General features: G+C 43.8%; 1 protein-coding gene across 1 annotated transcript in view; it reads left to right on the top strand.

Moving 5' to 3' along the window:
• The first annotated feature begins 279 nt into the window (after positions 1-279).
• LOC126300076 (platelet glycoprotein Ib alpha chain-like) overlaps positions 280-6,000 on the top strand; it is a 68,350-nt gene continuing 62,629 nt past the window's right edge. The window contains exon 1 of the mRNA XM_049991677.1: positions 280-339. The gene's annotated coding sequence lies outside the window, so the exon portion shown is untranslated. The remainder of the gene's footprint in view (positions 340-6,000) is intronic.

The raw sequence follows: 6,000 nt of genomic DNA, 5'->3' as shown, positions 1-6,000 counted from the left end.
CAGCGAACAGTTTCTGTAAGATGGGAGGTGGATTTATAGTATACTACACTGTGTGTGTCAGGAATGTGTTGCTCAGTTGCAGTATGGAGTGCTCTGAGCAGCTTAAGGCAGCTTTAATCACCCGGGCTACTGGCCCACTTGCACAGCGCGGTACGCGGAACGTGGTGCCTCGGATAAGCAGAAGGAGGTCGCGTCTTCCCCAGCCGACGAGATACTGGCGGGCGGAATTCGCAGCCAGACCACAACGCATCCGCGTAGCCGTAATCGAAGACCGACAGTCCCTCACAGGCGGTCGCTCCGGCAGCAGCGAGCACTCAACAGCCCGGAATCCGCTCTGAGGTAAGGCGGCAGCCGCGCGCTTGCTCTGCTCTGGAGTGCCGCACATACACTGCGTCCCAAGAGAACACGGGGCGAGCTAAAGCATTTCTCGCGAGGGGCATACTGCCCTCTCAACTGCCCACGCGCCTGTGGAACGTTAATCATTTCATGCCATCCTTCATACGAAAATAGAGCCCTCTTGTGTCGTCATGACAAGCAGTCATCCGATATATCAGCTGCAGCGTCGATAAACACATTTGCGATGTTCCTTGAAGGTTTCTAAGGATCTGACACAACCAGTCGGCGTCTTCTTTTTACTTCCGAATCACGATTTAGTTGTTAACAAGCTCACGTTTACGCAACCCAATGAAAAGCTTTGTGAGTGTGGTGACAGTCACTACGGTCACTTGGAAAGCTGTAAACAGTATGGAAGTGGTTTCTGGCTGTCACGTTGTAATGGTTCTTTCTTTATGTGGCCATTACGGCACTCCAACCCCAGTTCTCGATGCCAGTAATATCGAACTATTGTTATGCGAAGTAACAGACATATTCTTGTGACAATATTCACATTTGGTTTTATTAATGTATAGGTTCTCTGATGTATCGACATATTACAGAGATATGGTTCTTGTGTGTATTCATTTCTGTGAGACTGTCATAATCTTTGACTTACTTGTAACCGTTTTGGTGTGAATGCGCACAGAGCAGTCATTGTTTCACTTTGCAGAAGTTGAGTTGTTATTTCGCTTTGTAAAAGAACAGTCAAGTCTTGTGTTTGGTTAAAGTGGAGATTAATTATATGAAGATTGATACAAAACCGTTTTCTTGATGATGTGACAGTTAAGAAGAAGAATATGTGAACTTACAAGAAGTTCAATAAAAATGAGGATCGCGAACACCAAGTCAAAAATTATTTCTACCATACCATTGCTCTGATGTGGGATTGTGGGATTATTAATAATTTCCTAAAAAACGAATTTGTTAGGTCTTCAAATATTGCTAAAATACAGACCTGGACCTTCTAGCAGTCAAAGTGGAATCACCCTAGAATCAACAAGATGAGCCATAACAACTTCGACGAAATCTACGTCTGAATCCATTCAAGATAAGTACCAAAATTATTGACTTTTTTACGGTGACTTCATTATTTCCATTCTGACGATACCATCCACAGTCAATAACTTTGTTGTTGCCCGATAAAGCGAACATATGCTGCGTGAGCAACATTATTAATCTGATTTCTAACCTACTTTGCAAGTGGTGGTATTGTTAGAATGTGACCCTGCAGTAGTGATGTACAGGGTGGCAATTATTGAACTACACACACCAAAAAAAGTTTTACGTCACCCCAGTTCCCAGAACTCCTGAAGAATGACGTTGTCTTTGGATATTGTATCACAGACACAATGCCTCTGACTGTTCAGAGATGTCACCAACCCGCCCAAAGATGTAAACAAGCATGGATGAGCAGCGCCTATTAGGCGGAAGAGATCCGACAGCCGATCAGTTCGAGTCATTCCACCAGGAAGGAGGTACACGGCTCGTGTTGTCTGTAGTTTAACCGTGCCTAGATGGTCAATACCGCGGTTCGATCGTGTCCGCATTGTTACTTTTGTACCAGGAAGGGCCCTCAACAAGGGAAGTGTCCAGGCGACTCGGAGTGAACCAAAACGATGTTGTTCTGACATGGAGGAGATACAGAGAGACAGGAACCGTCGATGACATGCCACGCTCATGCCAGAAGAAGTGGCCGAGCGGTTGTAGGCGCTTCAGTCTGGAACCGTGCGTCCTCTACGGTCGCAGGTTCGAATCTTGCCTCGGGCATGGATGTGTGTGTGTCCTTAGGTTAGTTAGGTTTAAGTAGTTGTAAGATATGGGGGACTGATGACCTCAGATGTTAAGTCCCGTAGTGCTCAGAGCCATTTGAAGCAATTGAACCACGCTTATGCCGCCCAAGGGCTACTATTGCAGTGGATGACCGCTACCTATGGGTTATGGCGCGGAGGAACACTCACAGCAACGCAACAATGTTGAATAAGTCTTTTCGTGCAGTCACAGGACGCCCTGTAACGAATCAGACTGTGCGCAATAGGCTGCATGATGCGCAACTTCACTCTCGATGCCTATGGCGAGGTCGATCTTTGCTACCACGACACCATGCAACGCTGTACAGATGGACCCAATAACATGCCGAATGGACCGCTCAGGACTGGCATCACGTTCTCTTCACCGATGAGTGACGCATATGCCTTCAACCAGACAATCGTCGAGGAAGTGTTTGCAGGCAACCAGGTCAGTCTGAACGCCTTAGACACACTGTCCAGCGAGTGCAACAAGGTGCATGTGCCCTGCTCATTTTGGGTGGCATTATGTGAGGCCGACGTACGCCGCTGGTGGTCAAAGAAGACCCCGTAACTGCTCTACGATAAGTGAATGCCTTCCTCCGACCGATACTGCAACCACATCGGCAGCATATTGCCGAGGCATTCGTTTTCATGGACGACAATTCGCGCCCCCAATGTGCACATCTTGTGAATGACATCCTTCAGAATAACGAAAAGGGCTGTTTATGGACGACGTGATCCACCAACCACTCTGATTGGTCTACGCCGAATCGCCATTTAGGAGTGTCACAATATGGACCAACAGTGCCTTGATGAACTTGTGGACTGTAAGCCACGACGAATACAGGCATACATCAATGTAAGAGGACGTGCTGCTGTGTATTAGAGGTACCTGTGTGTACAGCAATCTGGACCACCACCTCTGAAGGTCTCGCTGTATGGTGGTACAACAAGTAATGTGTGGTTTTCATGACCGATAAAAAGGGCGGATATGATGTTTACGTTGAACTCAATTCAAATTATCTGTACATGTTCCAGAACACTCAGAATCGAGGTGATGCAAAACTTTTTTTTGATCGGTGTAAGTTGTAGGGTCAGTATTGCTTCACGTGTGCCAACATCTCTAAGGAATCCAAACTGATCCTCCCTGATGTCGGTTTCTACCAATTTTTCCATTCGTCTTTCAAGAATTCGTGTCAGTATTTTGCAGTAGTAACTTGTTAAACTGATATTAAGTAATTTTCACATCCGTAAACACCTGCTTTCATTGGCATTAGAATTGTTATATTGAAGTCTGAGGGTATTTCGCCTGTCTCATACATCTTTCTCACCAGCTGATAGAGTTTCGTCAGGGCTGGCTCTCCCAAGGCTATCAGTAGTTCTAATGGAGTGTTGTCTACTCTAGGGGTCTTTTTTCAAGTGAAAGACCTCTTAGTGCTTTGTCAGATTCTTCACTCGTTATCATATCTCCAACTTCATCTTCCTCTACCTCCTCTTCTATTTCCATAATATCACTCTCAAGTACATCACCCTAGTATAGATCCTCAATATATTTCTTCCACCTCTCTGCTTTCCCTCTTTGCTTAGAACTGATTTTCCGTCTGAGCTTTAGATAATCATGTAAGTGGTTCTCTTTTATCCAAAAATCTCTTTAATTTTCCTGTCTATCTTACCCCTAGAGATACATGCCTCTGCATCCTTACATTTGTCCTCTAGCCTTCCTTGCTTAGCCTATTTGCACTTCCTGTCGACCTGATTTTCGAGTCGTTTGTATTTCTTTTTGCCTACTTTATTTATTGTATTTTTATATTTTTTTCCTTTCATCAATTAAGTTCAATATCTCTTCTGTAACCCAAGGATTTCTACTAGCCCTCGACTTTTTACCTACTTGATCCTCGGTTGCCTTTACTATTTCGTCCCTCAAAGCTACCCATTTTTCTTTCACTGTATTTCTTTCTGCCGTTCTTGTCAATCGTTTCCTAATGCTCTCTCTGAAACTCTCCACAACCTCAGGTTCTTTCAGTTTATTCAGTTCCGATCTCTTTAAATTCCCACCTTTTCGCATTTTATTCAGTTTTAATCTATAGTTCATAACCAATAGATTGTGGTCCGAGTCCACATCTGCCCTTGGAAATGTCTTACAAATTAAAAACCTAGCTTCTAAAGCTCTGTCTTACCATTATATAATCTATCTTAAACCTTCCAGTGTCTCCAGGTCTCTTCCACGTATACAACGAAGATCTGTTCTAGTCAAATGTCGCACTACAATTATTTGGCTTGTTTCTTGTGCAACGAGGTCTAAGTGCACTTGATCATTAGGCTTGCTTACTGCCAGCAATGAAGTACTATATAGCGATAACGACGCTTCAATAACGTTCCACCTAACGTTTATCGTATCTCCTGCCTCAAGGCTTCGCACTGTTGCCACACAATAGGGTACGTGGGAGTTGAGCAGATTTCGAGTAGAACTACCTCCATATTCGATTGGCAGCCCTTGATAGTTCCAGGTTTTCTGAAATAACATCTCTGTATCATGTTAACACATCAGTAAGCTCGGCTCTTTGCATTAGTTTGACGCAATGGGATTGCATTACCTTTTCTACAAATGCGATTCATGCTAGTTTCTACATTCTTGTCACTTGTGCATGATTTCAAACCATGGAAATAGTGGTACTGTACGTCATGAATATTACAGAAATTTCTTCTGTATAATCCTCACCCTGTAACTATGGCAGCATATTGCATAGTTTTTCACTGTTTTGGTTTTTAACATATGCACAATGAGTTCTTTGCCATTAACTGTGAAAATCCGCTTTCCATGAGAGAGGTGAATTACACTGTTCTCCTCACTCAGAGGTTAATTACAGTGTTCCCCTCACGCAAAAACGCCAACCATATTATGTAAGATGCAGACAGGAATGTGCACTTAATTTCTCTGTTTCCTAAATTTAACTTCACCCATGTCTGCCATTTAACATTACAGGATTCGAGCCAACAGCTTCTAAAATCCTGTAGTTCTGTATCAGCAAGGTGGGCATCTGCTTTGTCTATCTGATTTTGTTACAAAAGTGAATATCCATAACAATGGTCATGGCATCTGTGTCCACCAGAACAGTAGTAGCAATTCCTTCCACTATCACACTGACAGCTGCTAGCACTCTCTCTTCCATATGATCTTTACATGCCTCTATGTCACTGCATAACTCATCTCTAGTATCTGATCCATCATTGTATTGCAAGATTCTTACATTGCTATCGTATCTATTGTTTTCACCCCCTCCTACAACATGCATCAGGGTGCCGGATATGGTTGCGTCTTGTTTATTGGCTATTACGGGCTGGTAGAGCGTGGCTATCCATCACTTCCACTATTCGGAAAGCTTGGTTGTGGGGTCATGATCAGTTTCGGTTGCCATGTTGTGTCCATTTCGCGTTATTCTCAGGATTTGGCGTACGCCTGTCTCTTGTGTTTAAGTTGTTCACATGGGGTGGACCTCTGTTATTTACCCGGTTTTGACCCCATGCGATACCTGGGTTTCTATTATCACGCTGACAGTTACTATACCTGGGGTTACATCTGTGGTCGTCCTTCTTTCTCTTGTTATACGGGTATATAACGCATCACCAGTAGTGAAGTAACTTTTCGTTCCCGTCGGAATAAAATTTGGAAGCGGATGCAGTGCATTTAGGAATGGTGTGCCTTGGGAAAGTATGTTACAAGTGCGATGGCACGATGCAGTTATCAGAGAAACTTACATCACATACATACATCATTACGTAGTTTTGCTTCACCAATGAAGTGCCATCTCAGAATTTATCAGACCATGGTGACTATTGG

The sequence above is a fragment of the Schistocerca gregaria genome, chromosome 1 (genome assembly GCF_023897955.1).
Source record: "Schistocerca gregaria isolate iqSchGreg1 chromosome 1, iqSchGreg1.2, whole genome shotgun sequence".
Lineage (NCBI taxonomy): Eukaryota > Metazoa > Arthropoda > Insecta > Orthoptera > Acrididae > Schistocerca > Schistocerca gregaria.
This window is presented reverse-complemented; position numbering and strand designations above follow the sequence as displayed.